The sequence below is a fragment of the Strix aluco genome, chromosome 22, assembly GCF_031877795.1.
Source record: "Strix aluco isolate bStrAlu1 chromosome 22, bStrAlu1.hap1, whole genome shotgun sequence".
NCBI lineage: Eukaryota > Metazoa > Chordata > Aves > Strigiformes > Strigidae > Strix > Strix aluco.
The window spans coordinates 2568247-2585281 of record NC_133952.1 but is presented as its reverse complement, the minus strand read 5'-3'; the positions used below and the strand labels follow the sequence as shown (position 1 = coordinate 2585281).

Below are 17035 nucleotides of genomic sequence, written 5' to 3'. Positions count from 1 at the left end.
TCATTCTATTTTCAAAGTTTCTGAGTTTATAGTGCTTTAAAGATGTTTTCTCATTTTCTTCAAGATACTGTACTCCATTTGATTATAAGGATACAGTTTTTTCTTTTTGAAGTCATTACATACTTGAATGTCGGATATCCTGAATTTGTAGTGTGTGACTAAGGAGATACTTTGAATAACCAGATACCCAAGTACTCACACCTGTGAACTACTGGCCTGGGTATTAAAGACCCAAATGCAGGTTCTGCACAAGTTCTGCCTCCCCCACGTATCAGCAATGAATCTTTTTGTAGGACAAACCTAAGTATTTCCTGAAATGCCAAAGCTTCACCTATGTCTACAGGCGCAAGAACAAAGGAAGAAAGTTGAACCAATTTGACTTCACTGTCCAAAGTTTCTATGATATTTGAGTTTTTATACATGAAAAAACACCTCCCCAACTTCTTAAGCATCTATTAAAGATGTACTACTTTGACAAGATTTTAAATGTTAAATTGTTCCTGTTCATTTCTTTTTCATTATTTCCTGTTCATGATTTCATTTTCTTTTAAGTATTATACAGCGTTCCAACCAAAGTACTGTATATTAACTTCTACAGTAAGTTTTCAGGCACTAGCCAGATAATATCTGACAACTTGTAGTGAAATCCGGGACTTAGTAACCTGAAGCACAATTAAATTGCCATAAGCATCAAGCAAACCGTTCTTGATCTTTGTACAGACAACACCTTTGTTAAACAGACAGCAGCGTATCTTCAGTATTTTACCACTTCACAAAGAATGTGCAACAGGAATATCAAACATATGTTCCAACAAAAAGAGCTCTTTAATTAGTACAGTATAATCTTATTTTGAGTACCAAAGGTTTCAGCAGACTATCACATCTACTTTGTTTTTCTATACAAACAGAGAAAATTACCACACCACCCTCCAAACACATTTGTTAGGCTATCTGAAGAACACAGTTTTGGGAACTAGACAGGAAAAATCCAAGAGGACAATAAACAGAATTCTTCTCAGCACCTTGAAGCATGCATAGGCCTGCTTTGTTGAGCACTATTACTTCATTTACTAGAAACAAAGCATATCCTAAGTTTTGTATTACGCAGTTACAACTCATAGTATTTTATATACTGAAGTCTAATTTTACTTTTTTTTTTATTTTGAGATACAAGCATTGCTATGTTCAAGACATACCTTGAACCAAATCGTGTTAACTAAGATGTATGAGCTTAATTTAAATAAACCAAAATGGAGCAGAACTTTACATATATGCCAAAACCAGACTACTGCACTAGTTTTCACCACTGAAAATAACTAAGCATAACTTTTAAGGTCTCTGCGTCACCAAAAAAGACACCTTCATAGCATCTTCTGCACACTTTTAACCTTGGGGCTTTGACCTACCTCCTATCCCTCAATCATTTCAGTAAATCCCTCAAATACCTACAAAAGTCCAGATCTGGACTGAAAACAAAGCGTTCCAATTTTAAAAGAGAGTATACCAGGGCAGTTCAGTTTCTCTAATTCCAGAAGAAAGCCACGTTCCCCACCAATTAAATAAGGGCAGCAACACCTCCAGCAGTAGCCTGCAAGGCACAACATCTGGACAGATACAAGCACACCACATAATCTCCAAAAACATTTGTAAGCTCAACAACCTGCTCAGTAACCCTCAGCAAAAGAAGTCGAGTAAAATATACCCTGTGTAACCACAGATGTCCAATGAGAAAGCACTTACAGTAAAGCGTACACCATTAATACTGGGTATGTATACTCCGGGTTCCACAAAGTTAAACCACAATTTTGAAGTGCACAATTAAAAATTCTTCTGTCAGAGCAGCGTTGGAAATTTATTTCAATATTTCACAAAATAAAAAAAGAAACCACTCAGCTTGTCAGATACCTAAAATTATTTGCAGAACCATGAAGTTAAGTTCTATTCATCGACTGATTTCAATAAAGCCCAAAATGTCAGGTTGAACACAAAGTGCATGTTACTGAACAGACTTTTAAGATGGTTCCCTAGATCTAGTCCAAAATAGGCAAGAGGGCCAGAAAAGCAGTTAATAAAGATGTATAGAATTAACAGCTCACCTGCAATAGTTAAGCAGAAACTCTTTTTCTTTCTTACAAAGAAAGAAAATAACTGGCACCAGCTGTTGTTAACAGAAGAAAAAAGAAGCCACAGAAGTAAGGCACTGCTTTCCTGTCAGTGATGTCAACTTTGTGGGTGTTTGCCTTTCTGAAAGTCATACAGCAAGCCTTGCAAAATTTCTTATTTAGTCCCCTATACTCAATACAGTTTTGACTTTGTAATAAGGATGAGCAAAATCATCACCGATACCTGAACTGGTAAAATATTCACAACTACTTTGGTAGACGGCATGCAGGAGTTTCCAGAGAGAAGCATTCTGGTTTTACTTTTTCTTCCCCTTTGCTAGGGGAAAAAAAAAGAAAGAGCTGAAAATAGTGACAAAAATCTTTACATAGTTTTTAATATAGAACCACATTACATAAAGCTACAAAAAATTATCTAATCCATCTAATTACAGATAATTAATATTTTCTTTTTTTGGGAGTGCTGGCAGGCATTACTGCAGTTTTCAAGAAGACATAAAAAATATTCTCATCTGAGAAAAACACGATAAACATAACTGGCAAAAAAATTTTAGGCAAACCTTTCTCAGACCAGTGTAGGAACACACAGAAAAAAATATTTAGCTATCTACAACTCAATTAATCCTTATAGCATATAAAAGGTATTTCTTTTCTACACATAGAACCTTTGAAATTGCAGTGATTTGACAAGTTGAAATTCTACTTAATCAAACAAAAATACATATTTTTAATGAAGCAGTTTCATGCATACTACTTACAGAAATGAACTACATTCCACATTAAAATGGCAACTAGGTTTTTAGTCACTTCTTTACCTTCATTGTACTATCTGCTACTAATTTTTTCCCTCATCAAGTTCTAAATACTATCTATGAAAATAATTTGAAGATTTAGCCTATCTTTACTACCGTCATTTACAGAGCTACCTTATATCTTGCCTCCTTTAAGCTCCCTCAGATCACCTTCTTCAAGTCTTCAGCCTCATTTTCACTTATCCATTATTAGGATTCCAAAACACACATCGCAGGAAGATCAAATTTTAATCCTTCAGTCCCACCAAATAAAAAAAAAAAATAACTACAGCTCTTCCCTTCATAAGTCTGCGACTACTGACAAAAATACCTTGTTTTCAACAAATTTTAAGCCAAAAATATTTAGGGAAAAATAATTTTAGAATGAGTCTACCCAAGTATTCAAGTCAGTAAGAAATCCGAGTTCTTGATATTAACCTACAGATTCTGCTTCCCCACAAGGCAAACAGGGCTCAGACTCACGAGCAGGTTTCCAACATGAGCTGACCCACAGGACTGATCTAGATGCACCCTTTAAGCCCACATTGAGTTTGAGACACGAGGATTAATTTGGTCCCCCATGAAAAAGGGGCTCTGCGTATCTGAATAAGCTTGCATTTATCTTAAGAGTGCAGGGATGGATAATTACCATGGAGCTGACAGAGGGTAACCTATTCATTAATCCAAAGCCAGGTCTTCTGAACATCTCCAACATCTTCTAAAGCATCCCTACTTTAAACCTGCTATAGTTATTAGTATTGCATTTCATCAACAACTGAAATATTTGCTTTGAAACTGCTTTCTCAGGCACTTATTCCTGTGTTCTGTCATATCCCACCACCACCCCAGTTAACTAAAATACCAATAACCAGGTCGATGTGTAACATTTTTGTATGGAATCTTTATTTTCTACCACTTCAAAATTTTGAAAACTAAACAACTGCATGTTCAGGCCAGTGCTGACAATCTTGGACAGAATTTAAAGTTATGTTTTCCAAGGCTCCCTACAAATTACACTTCCATGATGTCCCCAAAAATATTTTTTTGGCTTACACATGCAAGTTACCAAGTAGGCATCTAATTACAGCATCCCCAGTAACACTGAGTGTAAGACATACATAGCAAGCGACACAGTATCTTAGCTGTTTCCAGATGGCATGCACGAATATTGTCATGTCATTACTCTCTAGCTGAGTTCAAGAAAGAAGATTCCTGGATGCCTAAGAATATACTGGGCAAGGCAAGCATTACCCCCTGTACCTAGCACACTCAAGGTTCCAACTGCAGTCTTCCAGACAAGCAGAAATATTTCATTATACTTCAAGAGACTAACAAACCGTAACACATTCTATAGCACTTTAATAAAGGCAATGGACACAAACATTTAATACGAATTGATATAGTCTTACAAGCTATTAATTATAAAGAACACACTTTAGAAGGTCAGCTGTTAAAAATACAGGCTGAGAACATCTGATCTTTATCTTCCCAAAAATACTTTTAAATGTGTATTTTATTCAAAGGCTAACCATCTCCTTTCTCTCTACTTAGAAGTCTTCCAGTGCTTTCATAAAAATGCAGTATTCTGCTTCAAAACCTATTTTGGAGTGTCCATATTTCTGTACTAGGAAGCTTTCCACAGTAATTTACATTGATTATTTTGGCATCTAAAGTAAAGGTACTGTTCATAGCCAGCTCAAAGCTTTTAAAAACCTCTTAATGTTCTGCTGAACTACCAGTTGGCTCAAGTATCTATGGATTCTGCATACATTTCTGTTTGGTGAAAAACAAATCCATGCACACAAAATCCCCAGCATACTAGACACCCTGTGAAGAAATAATAAATTGAGATACTATGTTAAATAGAAACATAGGGGCTTGGGGGTATTTTTGTTTTTTATCACGACCTAGGCTAATACTAGTTCCAACATTATCAGTGGGGAGAAAAAAAACATTTTGAATGGCATATGTATTCTTTTGATTTTGAGTCTGCACTTCGAGCAATCAAGTGACTCCCTTGAAAAAATTTCCACTTTATCTTCAATCACATGCTTAAGAAACATTTAATTAACACAAGCTAGTTGCTTTCAAGGTTATAGATTTTTTCCCCAACATAACCAGTAAAATACTGTAAAACAAAACCCAAACACTAAAATACTGGCATGAACATAGGCAGTAGAAACTCCAAAGGCAACTCACATAAGCATAATGCAACCACTTGAATGCAGGATTTCTCATTTCAACTTCCTAATAACAAACTAGCACTAAATGCAATTCTTGAAACAATATGGTATGCCATATGGCTAAAACTGGATATTAAAATTGATAATATCAATTACCAAATCCACTAATGCTGAGAGCCAAAATCCATGGACAGTAAGAATTTAATCCAATTCAGCGACTAAAACATGAGCTGAGCCCGACATACAGAAGACAAATCTATTGCTGGTTTCACAGAAAGGAAGCAACTCCAATTTTTTATTGCAGTAACTACAAAACTAGCTAAATGTAACACTTAACATTCCTAACTACAGCAACAGACATCATAAGAACCTACAAAGGCAACACAACTTTCATATGAATTGGCATCTTGTTTCACACTGATTGAGAAATCGTAACTAAGTAATATTTAAGAAGAAACAGTTATAGTTGTTTTCCACATGACCAAATTGAAGCCTCCAAAGCACCAGGAAGTTATTGCACACTGCAGCCAACATCTTGCTTAATTTCAGGAAAAGGCATCCTACAAGCACAAGATATATATTTCTACTATAATTAAAGGATCCTGAAAGCAATTGCATTAATTGAAGGATTTTCTTATTCTAAGTATATTAGTTTAATTGTTCTAGTTTTAAAATTTTTAATAGCTGTAGAGTGTTTATTCTTGGATATTAAGAATAATGCTACACAAAATTCTACACACTTCCTAGTTATGTAAAACTTTATTGGTTACTTACACAAGTAGTATTCTCATTAAATGTAAATACAACATTTTCAGATTTTCATGCGGTATGGAGGCGACTTAAAAACTGTCTGCTAAGATTTACTGTGGAATTCTAACTTTATATGTTGCCAAAGATTTCATGGTAGGATGCTTGCTACGTACTGAGTTAGCAGCTGCAAGGACTCAGCAAGGATAAATGCAATTTATCTTACCCAATACCGAGTCCCACTTCACCCTACTCCTTTCTGATCATGTACTGAAAGGCCATGGTACCAAAAACACTGCACAAATAGTTTCAAGTTCAACAACACATTAAAAGCACTATCAAATGGAACTAATAGTTTATTGGACAAGTATTCTTGATTAAAAAAAATTGTTCTTGACATACCAGAGGAGTAAAATGCAGTTAGCTAATTTCAGCTTTTTTTTTTTTTGCTTTTTTAAAAAAAAAACAAAACAAAACCAAAACCAAACAACAAACCAAATAGCAGAAGCCTCAACTGCAAATTATCTCTTCTGCTTCCTAGATTCCTTCTGTATGAACTACAGCTGGGATATTACAATAAACTAACAAACAACTGATTATACATTAAGTCATAGATAAAGAGTACTAAAAAGGTTGATATTACCAAAGATTTGGAGGTCATTTGAATACAGAAGACATAACAAGCATTTCTTATTTTTCTTGCTGGGAAGTGTATTATTTTAAGCCTGAGTCCAGTATATCAAATATTAACCAAGCTATTCCATTTAGGCTACCAAAGTGAAGAAGCTTGGCACTTTGGTGAAATATCATAAAAGTTACAAACTGAAAGTCCATTTTTCTTAAAAGCTACCAAAAAGCACACATAAAAAGCTTTAGAAATTTGTAATGTCATATTTTAAAATACAACACTTCACAGACACAGAACTGTTTTAATATCCCCCAAACCTTTTTTATTCTTTCCCATAAAAAGAACAGTTACCTAGAGTACGACAATAACTCCAGGTCAAAAGCAGTTTTAAAAGCCTCCACAAATTGTTAGCATTCTGAAGCAGATGGGAGACTCTTGTATTACAGAAAGATAACTGTCTGCACGGGGTCTGATGATTACCTGGCTAGTAGAGAACCAGCAACAGTACACAGCCCCAGCAGAGTCTTTGTATACCTGTGTTCTAGGTTTAAAATATTGTTTTTCAGCAAGAGGCTTAATAAAAGCCAAGAACATTTTGATGGTATTAAGCAGGCACTGCAAGGTAAAAAAGAAAATCATGTCACCCCTTTATCCAGTAAGAGCCTATGTGAATATTTCAATAAAACTATTTACTCCTCCCACCTAGTTCCTATCTGGAGAAGCTCACAAAAATTAAGAAAAAACCCCACAAATTTCTTGCAACAATCTTCCAAATGCTCCTCCTACCCCCACCCCAAAAAAGAAGAAAGCAAAGAGAACGAGAAAGTAAATCTAAAATACAATTACGAAATAAGATCTAGTTTGGCAAAGCTGTGGTGAGGAGGAGTTGAAAAATGAGAGCTGCCTTGCTGCAAACGCCATCTTGTTGCAGCTATTGGGCCCAGGCACAGAAAGATCCATTCATTCACAGCAAAAAGAAAATCAAACACACACCCTGGCTAATCTGCAGCCACCAAAACAACTACACTATTATCACTCCTTCTCTTTCTCCTCTCCTATAGCCCACAAGGGAAAAAAATAAACTCCGATATATTACATTTAGAACAAATTTAGATCTTAATACAGTATCTTCGTTTTCTCACATGTATTTCACATACACATCGACAGCATTTTGTCTTGATTCACATCCTTGTGTTTAGCAGATCAGCTTAAAATATGGGATAAATCACGATGAGGTGAGGATATTATACAGCACCAAAATGTTTAATTTTTCAGTCTTAAATCACCTCTCCAAGTTGAGCCAACTATTCTCAAAAGCCGTTTCAATAACCACTTAAGCCTTACATTTACAGTCCTTTCCTCCTATTTTCTACTGTGGAGACAATACATAATAACGTGGCAGTCGGCATCCTAAAAAGGATGCCTTATTAAAATAACGAGTCCCAGCCATGACTTTGGTGGAGAATAATGAAATATTACATTCGTTAAAATTTCAGTTCATCTTCAGGAATGATAAATTGACATCTTACAACCACCTCTATATCATTCTGATCTTCTTCTGGACAAGATTTTTTTTTTTTTTTTTTTTTTTTAGTAAAACACCTCGCCTCTTTCATATTTACATACAAGACTTTACACCTCTTCATTTCCCACAAAGCTGTAAATTAAAAATCCTACACCTTAAATATCCCTTGTCTACACCTTAAATATCCCTTGTATAGGTAAAAAAATAAAATACTCAAATCCTTTCAATAATAAGCTGGGAATGGAAATAACATTCTTAACAACATTTCCGAGGAGAAAACTCCATTTTTCTATTGTAGCAAACACCCTCCATGATCTTCCTTATTGCTGCTACGGGCACACAGAAATATGCAGCACCGTAATACATGGGGGAAAAAGAAATATGCGGTCTAAATCCATCCTTAGTTCTGATTTTAAAGAGAACAAAACCTTCTCTACCCCTCCCTCCCCCAGTATACACAGCATGAACCCAATCTGCGAGCCCTTCCCTGGACTGGGGGCTGCTGGAAGCAGTCTTACCCTGTTTTGTCTCACCCCCGTCTCCTCTTAATCAGTTTTCCACCATTACAGCAGCCACACCATAGCTTTTTCTTGAATCTCTCTCCAAATATTCCCTCTGCCGGCTGGATCGCTCGGGAAACTCGCCTTTTGTATCTCTAACGCGTACACGAAAACACCTCAAACCGTCTAGCAGAGCCCACTACAGCGTAATTATAATTAAAAATGGAACCCCGCAAGATCCAAGGTCTCCTCCCTTTTCGCCTTAAAGCCTTCAAGAGAGAATCAGTCCCACCCCCACCTTTTTCTCCTCCTCCTCCTCCTCCAGCTACAAACACACTTCTTTTTTAGGGGAAGCTGGAGCACCGAGGAGGTGGGGAAGCGCGGGGGAGGGGGGCTATTTCCAACCCCGCCATACTAAGAGGTGGACAAACCATGAGCCGCCCTTCTCCCCGGCGGGGGCCGTGAAGAACGGGTGGGCGAGGAGGAGGAGGAGGAGGAGGGCACCGCCGTGGCGGCGGGGGGGGGGCAGCCCAACCCGGTGCCCAGGCGACGCGAGAACCGAGGGAGCGGCGGAAGGGGAGGACGAAGGGAAAGGAGAAGTGCGGCAGCGAGGAGGAAGAGCGGGGGAGGGGAGCGGGGGACGGGCGCAGCCGCGCAGAGGAAGAAGGAACCGGGGATGAGGGGGGAGCCGGGGCCGCCGCCGGCGGGAAGATGGCCTCAGGGTGGGGCCGGGGGCTCGGCGAGGCGGGGGGCGGCGGGAAGGCGCAGAGGAGGGCGACGAGGCTTTTGTACGGACCCCACCCCGCGCCCCTCTCCCGCCGCCGCTCCCCTCAGGCGGTTACCTGCCCTTCCGGCCGCCGCTCATCAACCGGGCCGCCGCCTCCGTTGCCCGCGGCTCCTGCCCGCGTCCCGCCGGCCTGGGGAGGGGAAGGGGGGCGGAGGAGAAGGAGGAGGAGGAGGGGGCGGAGGAGGAGGGGAGCCGCCCGCGCTCTGCCCGGCTGGTCCCGGGGAGGCAGCGGCGCCGGCCGGGGAGCCGAGTCGGAAGGAGAGAGCGGCGGGGGAGGGGGGTGTCGCTGGGTCTCGACTCCTCCTCACGCGTTGGGCGCCCGCTCAGCTCCCCGCAGCCATCGGGAAGCGAGAGCCTGGGCGCGGTTCAGCCTCCCCCCCCACCCCCCTCCCCGGGCCGCCACCCTCCTCCTCCTCCTCCTCCTCCCGCCCCGCCCGTGACTGCCCGGCCGGGAAACCCCGGCTGGGCTCCGCTCCCCTCCCCGCCCCCGGCGCCGCCCCGCCCTGGCAAACGCCGGAGGCCTCGCCGCCTCGCTGAGGGACCGGTCGGGCGGGACGCGCTCCTCGGCCCCCTCCGCCGGCCGGCAACGCCCTTCCAGGCGGTCGGTCGGTCGGTCAGGCAGCCCCGGGGCGGCGGGAAAAGGGACGCGCGGAACCGCCGGTCTCCCGCCCACCGCGGTGTGGGGCGGCCGCGCGCTTCCTCCCTCAGCGCGAACAAAGGCCGCGGGCGGGCGGGAAGGGAGAGAAAGGCGGAGGGGGAGGGGGGGCAGTGTGTTTGTTTGTGCCCCGCCGCGCCCAGGCCGCAAACAAGTATTTGAAAGCCTGGCGTGAACAAAAGAAAAACAGACCCGAAAACTGAACCCCCCAAACGGCGGTGTTTAAGGAGAGAATCGCCCAGAGAGAGCAGGGCCCGGAGGAGGAGCAGATACTTCACCCGACTAAGGCCATGTTGAATGTAAGAGCCCTGGAGTGCCGAGCACGAGTAAGGGTGGGGGTGAGGGCCAGAGGTCTTAAAACGCTACTCAAGGAAGGCCAGCAAGCAGTAAATACCTTCATGCCACCATTTTTCCCTCAGGAACTTGAAAACAAGTGACGATTCAGTAGGTTTACAACTTATAATGCTGCTTATAAGGGTACTTGCACGGCCAGTGTTTCCAGAGCTGCCTTTTCATATTCTTCTCCCAAGGATGAGCCTCACTGCTCAGGAAGGCATTAGAGAAAAGAGCAAGTCAAGGAAAAAAATAAGGGAACATAAAAAAATGTAATTTCTATTTTACAGACTGGGCCTCATATAAACCAGACAGGACACATGTTACCAAGATGGAATCATTTCACACCAGCACTTGCATACTAAAACGTTGCTACTTAATAACATAAAGTAAGTATACATACAGTCTAAATCTGGGGGTTTTTCCCCCTATTTGTTTATACTTTGTTAAGAGGTGAGATTACCTAAGTAGGTTTACAATAAAAAGTAAAAAGCCCCACAACATTATAGCAAATTTTGTATTAAAAACCTATGCAGACTATGCTGTAATACTAAAAAAAACCCCAAAACCCAAAAAAGATTAAAGAGACCAATACTTTTTCTGCAGATTCTTCCCCCTAGTAGCTGCTCACTTCCCCAGAATTTAAAGCAAATTGTTACTTGCCATCATGCCTTCTGGGAAGGTAGGTGTGGCTACCTGTAATTAGTAAGAGAAAGAATAGGTTTGCCAATTAAACTATAAGAAAGTGGGTTGGCTATTATTTAGGTTGTCTGTTATGAATAACTATAGATCCTGGTATGGTTAAGCCTTTGTTTTATAATAATCAAATGTTTGTTTTTAAATAACCTGTATGCTGTGCTAAAGCTTTAATTTTTCACCCTGGGATTCACAAATAACAAAATAAGAAATTTACTGACATTAGACTAAAGGATTCTTGAATTATAATCCCAAATTTCTTATATTCTGTTCAGTAACAATGGGGAAATAATTTCTTTTTTACCCCTAAAAGAAATACGTATGCATGTGCGTAGTGGACAGGAATTATCCCATTAAAATCTGTGGAACCATGTGTATGCAGGTTGGGGATGTTCTTTAGATTGGGGCTAGAGATTCATCTAGCATTCCTGTCTGCAAAACACTGATTAAATGTAAGTGCTAAGAAACACCACAAGTTTTTTAGATATTTGCAAAGTTTTCTAGAGATTTCTAAAGCAATTGCACACAGTACTGCAATATTTAAGTCAAAAAGTCTCAGGGAGGTTTGTAGTAGGCAAGTTGCCAGATTTTTTTAAATTATTTTTTTAGTTAGAGATTGCTTTTATGCACAGCAGAGATTAAAATGATTTTCTGGGGATACACCATGATTTCTGTGGAAAAGAATGACCACTTACTACATCAGGGGGAAAAAAGTATGATAAAGGATTAAAAAGAAAAACTGTTGTTTTGCTAGGGAAAATCTGTAAGTCGTAGGAGATTTTGTGAAAAATTTTCAGCTAACACTGGATCATATAGAAGAATTTTGTGTAATGAACAAAAATAACGTTCTGGGGGTTCATAACAAATAGTAAATCACCTTTTGTTGCTTTGGGAGAGTAGTGACATTGAGATTTTGTTACTGGACTAGAAGAATAGTTGTGTGAAATGACTATATCATAATAAACTAATGCATGCTTATTTCCCATTGCACATGCCTTATCATATAAATGCTGCTTTTCTTCCTTATAATTCTCTTATGTGCTTTTAGCAGTGGCACAATTATAGTACCTAAACATGGGGTTTTTTTGATAAAGTACACATTGAGATCCTTTCCTAGGAATTTCTGATTTTTTTAAAATTCTAATTTTTATGCATTCTCTATTTTATGAGAGCTAAAGGGAATTTCTGTCTACAGGTCTGTGCTCTGCCATCTCTTTAAATCCATGGAATTTGGGTAAGGAAACTGGACCAGCCAAATGTTTTTATACATGCTGACTATGACCACATATACACATAGCTAATTTTTCACACCACATCTATTCTTTTGTAAAAATACAACTGTTGCAGTAGTTCCTGTTTCTGATACAATGACTTAATTATATCTTATTTTCCAGTGAAAAATTTGATTGATATATAGTTACACTACTGGTATGAAGAGGCATTATGAAGACTGGAAATGGTTGTTTACAGGGTGGAGGGTTGTTTCAAGGTGGGGTGGGTGGGGGTTTTTTTGTTTCATTTTATAAATCTCACTGGAGAAGTCAGTTTTGCTGCATTTTAAAATCTTTCAGAAGAATCACACGTTACTGTGTGCAACAGAGTGTTTAATTCTGATGTCTTCATATAGTCCTGTGCTGGACACTACTGTATATGCATTATCTTTATTTTAAAAAACTTTTTTCATTTTTAATGTTCATTAGTTTGAATGTGCATACAGATACATAAACTGTCCTAGATTGTAGTATTCAGTGGAAAAGCATGTAAATCACCAGAAATAAGTGGACTTATTTGATGCATGAGTTTATCTGTTTCTGTATATTGCAAAAATATTGTTTGTAACCAAGAAATTAGCTGAAAATATCTGCTAATACCTGAAGATCTAATATGCATAATTAACTAAACCAAATCTTTGTTTTTTCTTTAGTCCACTTTGAAGTAGCTAGTATAACCAAAGCAAATTAAAATACCTGAAATAGATGGGAAATGTAACTCACACAATTTCACAAAATTGTGAAACTTCTCAAACTTGAGGCTTCCACATATGCTAGGACTAGGTTAGCCAAAGGAAAAATAGAAATTTTTCTCCTGAAGTTTGGCTAAGATCTAAAGAAAACCTCTCCTGTAAGCAGGTTGCTCCATAGTTCTCAGTTGCAAAATTTCTTGCACCTTTTTCTCAATCAGCTGATATTAACCCCTTTATAGAGAGCGTGCTGTATTAAACGAATCTTTAGGCAGTTTCACTAGTTTGTGTGTTTCTTCAGCTGCTTCAAACACGATGACAAAACTAGCCAGAATCTGTCATACCTGGCATGCTCCTGGAACACCTGGTTTTGCAGGCTGCTCTGCCCTTCAAGACCTGCATGTTACAGCACTGCTATAGCACACTGGTGGTGAGGCTGTGAAAAATCATTGTCTCAAGCCTTTTGTGGAATACAAAGAAATTGGTTGTTAAAATTAAAACTGGCTGTCTCAGTATTACTGTGAAACTTTTCCAAATGGGGGAAGAGTTATGACATGTGTAGTTTTATACTTTTACCAACTCCTGATTAATAGGGCATCTGCTTAAACAGAGCCAATGATTGCATACACATCAGAAGTTGCTTTCTAGCTTTCAGCCTCCAGGCTCTGCTTTCATTCTTATGTGAGTGTGACTGCCATCAACAGGTAAAAATGAAGGCTACTGGGAGGCTTTAAAATATCTGTGAAATACAGACGTATGAGTCTTGATAACCATAAATGCCATTTTAGTTCCCTCGTCTGCAGAGGTCTTGCTCTGTGTAAGAGAGGAGGAGTACTTCCAGGGAGTGAAAGTCCTGGAATGTTTCCTACATACCCCTCTGCTCGCTTATGTGTCTGGTCATCAGGTCTGTAAAACTTTGTCTCACATCTGCAGGATGCCACATGGTGAAACTCTGTGGCTCAGATAGCCACGTGTGTCCTGTTCAGACATCTCCTGCTGTTCAGAGGCAATAACCTTCAATCGAATGTGCAGACCAGACAGGTTATGTTCATGAACTGCTTCATGACATAGCTATATGACAAGTAACCATGCCCTGTGATATCCTTCAAAATCTGTGGAAACTTCACCTTAAAATTAGTTTGGTTTTGCCCCTTTGCTAATCCACTTGTAAGGTGATTTGCGTCTCAAAGCCTTATTACATTGTTTAGAAACAGTGAAATTTGGTCACTTAATGATGCCGTAATGCATACTGCAGTACTTTGGGAGGCATTCGTATCAGATTTTTATCAGTGTGATGGTTAAAAAGGCAACAGCTGCTTTTCTTAGGATGCAGGAGTAGGAAGTCTTGTTCAAAAGCAAAAAGATACAAGGACAGATACTGCATAGTCCTGAGAGGAGGTATTCTTGTTCAACAAGGAGAGCAAGGATGTAACTTGGTCCCCAAGGTATTAATGAGTAAGGGTTTTATTTGCAAGTGAAATTGCCATTGCATCTTGTTTAGAAATATACCATATTCATGTTTTATTGAATGTTTTGTCAGGATTTTTGTATTTTCTTAGAAATGAATTCATTTTTGCATACAAATAGCGTTGTTACTGCATTGTTATAATGAAAAATTACATATTGTTATCTGAGTAAATGTACGTCATGATTCTTAGGATAACTCAAGATGCTCCTGGACTCTGAAAGAATAATTGTCACCAAACAGGTATAAATTATGTTTTCTAAAAAAAGGATGAAAAATCAGCACTTCTCAAAATGGCATAGCTCCTCAGATGGTATAAAAATACTACAGAAGTAATAAATAACTATGTTTTGCCTACTTCTCTATTTGTGACTTCAGGTGAGTGTTTCTAGTCAATTTACCCAAAATAATAACTCAAAGGACCACCTCATATTCCAGAATCACACCAGCACTATTTCCTATTCCAGAATATTTTGTCTGCCTTTGATTGCCATAGCATGCATTCTGTTAAAACTGCAGAGATTCATAGAGACGTTCATGTGATTTTGATCTTGTTTGAAGTTCTCACTCCGTTTGGTCCCCAAAGCAATCCAGAACCCTTGTTTCTCCTGTCTTTCCACCAAAATTAAATGAAGCTGCTACAATGTTTCAATTTCAGCTAGGCTTCAGTCCCAAGTCTGTTCAGAGGACAGGGAACTCTTTTTATTATTTTATTTAAAAAAAAACCAAACCAAAAACGATTCAGAACTGTTCCAACTTGCTGTTATTTGCCAGTTCTTTAGCAATTGAATGAAAATCATGGCTGCTGCTTTCTGAGGAAGGACCCAGATAGCAGAGTATCAAGATCGTTCATTAGACAAATTAAATAAATAAAAGCACACTGAATAGAAATACTCAGCGAGGCCAGGCAGAGCAAGAAGTAGGAGTAACTCAGTCTCCTTAGTTACATTCTGCATTCTCACAGTTTCTTTCAGTTTGCCTATTACTATGGAACAAAAGAGTTATTTTAAGCAAATTCTGAGAACAAAGCATAAAATTAGCGAAAATGTTTTAGTCGGAAGGGAATATAATTGACAAGATTTTAAGGTAGGGGGAACTAGTTTTGAGAGTCTTCATCTAATTTAGGGCAAAAAAGGCAGGAAAATCTGTATATCTGAGTTTCCTAACTAATACAGTCTTGGAAGATGATACTGAACTTCTTTCTTATGGTATGGATTAGAATGGTTTATCTGTGACATGGATTCAAGAAGAGGAAATTCGGAATTGTTGAGAGACTTTGCAAGTCGCTTCAAAATCCTTTGGAAAAAATCCATCGTTGTCTGTAAGCAAAGCAAAAGAGTTGTGAAGGCCCACAGCTTTCCTATAGATTTCATTCTACTGCATCAATGTACATCTATGTTACTGTGAATGCAATAAGCATATACAAAGACAGTCCCGTAATAGATATCTCATTCTTGACAAAGGCAGCATAAGCTACATGGGGACAGTATGTGCTGGTCTGCATAAGTCCTGAAGGGCATTATGTGTAGTCTTGTTTTCTCATCAATCCTGGCTGAGGTAGTTTTATTTCCGGGGGAAAACCTCCTTGTGACCCATTTAAAAATCAATGCCATATGCATCTTTGACTTCAACAATCATAAAACTGTATTGCCTAGTTCCTGAGGGTGATTGTTATATTTAGCATACCTTGAAGCATTTTCCAAAGCCAAAAAATAATCACTACTCTTGTCTTAGATGTAGGAAACTGATGCATAACGATGTCAAATTATTTAGCCACTACCACCCAGCAGTTTATGGAAAGAAGGGAGATGAAATGTTAGGCCTGCTTGAACCAGGATGTAGTATTCCTTGCAGTCAGTGCCACAATTTTGTACTGTGATACAATCTCATGGTGGGACACAAATATATGATTTTGTAATCCATATGTATACTTGTTTAACAAAATAACAGAACTTCTCTGCTGGGAGTAGGCTCTGTTCCGAGTTTTTCTGTATGTTCATCTTCCACCCTTGAAACACATATGGGTGTCTTAAGGTTGGTCCAAGCCTGTTTGTACACTTACCAACCCCTTTCTCAGGTTTTTTTCTTCTATTTATACAACCCGCTATTGAGAGAGCCAGAAGAATAGGGGTTTGGTGCTTTTTTCCTCCAATCAGAATTTTGTCAGAGCTCTTTTCCATGTGCTGGGGATTGTACAAGATCAAGTTCAGTTTTGCCTTCATATTCAAGTGTGGGTTACTAGTTTATATTTTTTGCTGTACCTTTAAACTTGGCAAGCCATAGCTTGGCTTCTAAAAGTCCTTTAGTGCTTGAGGCAAAGAGGCTGCCCTACCTGGGCCAATGGATATTTTTCAACATGATGAAATCTGTTAGTGGCATGGAACAAACATAGCTGGCTTTGCAGTGGCTTGAATCACAGTAAACATTGTGAGGAACAGGGGAGAATATAAAATAAGGTATAAACATCTTTTTCAAAATCTCATATCCTGTAACAAGCATAGGTCATTCAGGGCTGAGGTGGACCTGAAGGAGTGAGTGTACAGATATTTAGAAGCAAGTAAATGGAAGTATGTTCTCCTGTATGCACACCTAGCCTGCAGCTATAATAGCAACAAAGGGCGTTGTGATAATAAGCTTAGAAATCA

The 17035-nt window shown here is 39.4% G+C and overlaps 1 protein-coding gene and 1 long non-coding RNA gene across 6 annotated transcripts in view; one reads left to right on the top strand and one right to left on the bottom strand.

Moving 5' to 3' along the window:
* Positions 1–9575, bottom strand: part of GNB1 (G protein subunit beta 1) — a 45385-nt gene extending 35810 nt beyond the window's left edge. For 2 of the 5 annotated variants that reach the window (XM_074848471.1, XM_074848476.1), the window contains exon 1: positions 9337–9575. The gene's annotated coding sequence lies outside the window, so the exon portion shown is untranslated. Of the gene's footprint in view, positions 1–8512; positions 8766–9336 lie in introns of those variants that run through there. The other 3 variants (XM_074848472.1, XM_074848475.1, XM_074848473.1) reach the window with 2 other exon arrangements.
* A 251-nt stretch (positions 9576–9826) lies between these two features.
* LOC141933647 (uncharacterized) lies at positions 9827–14755 on the top strand. Its single transcript, XR_012626166.1, has 3 exons — positions 9827–10235; positions 10560–10658; positions 12161–14755. It is a non-coding gene; the product is annotated as an uncharacterized LOC141933647 (long non-coding RNA).
* Positions 14756–17035: the final 2280 nt, after the last annotated feature.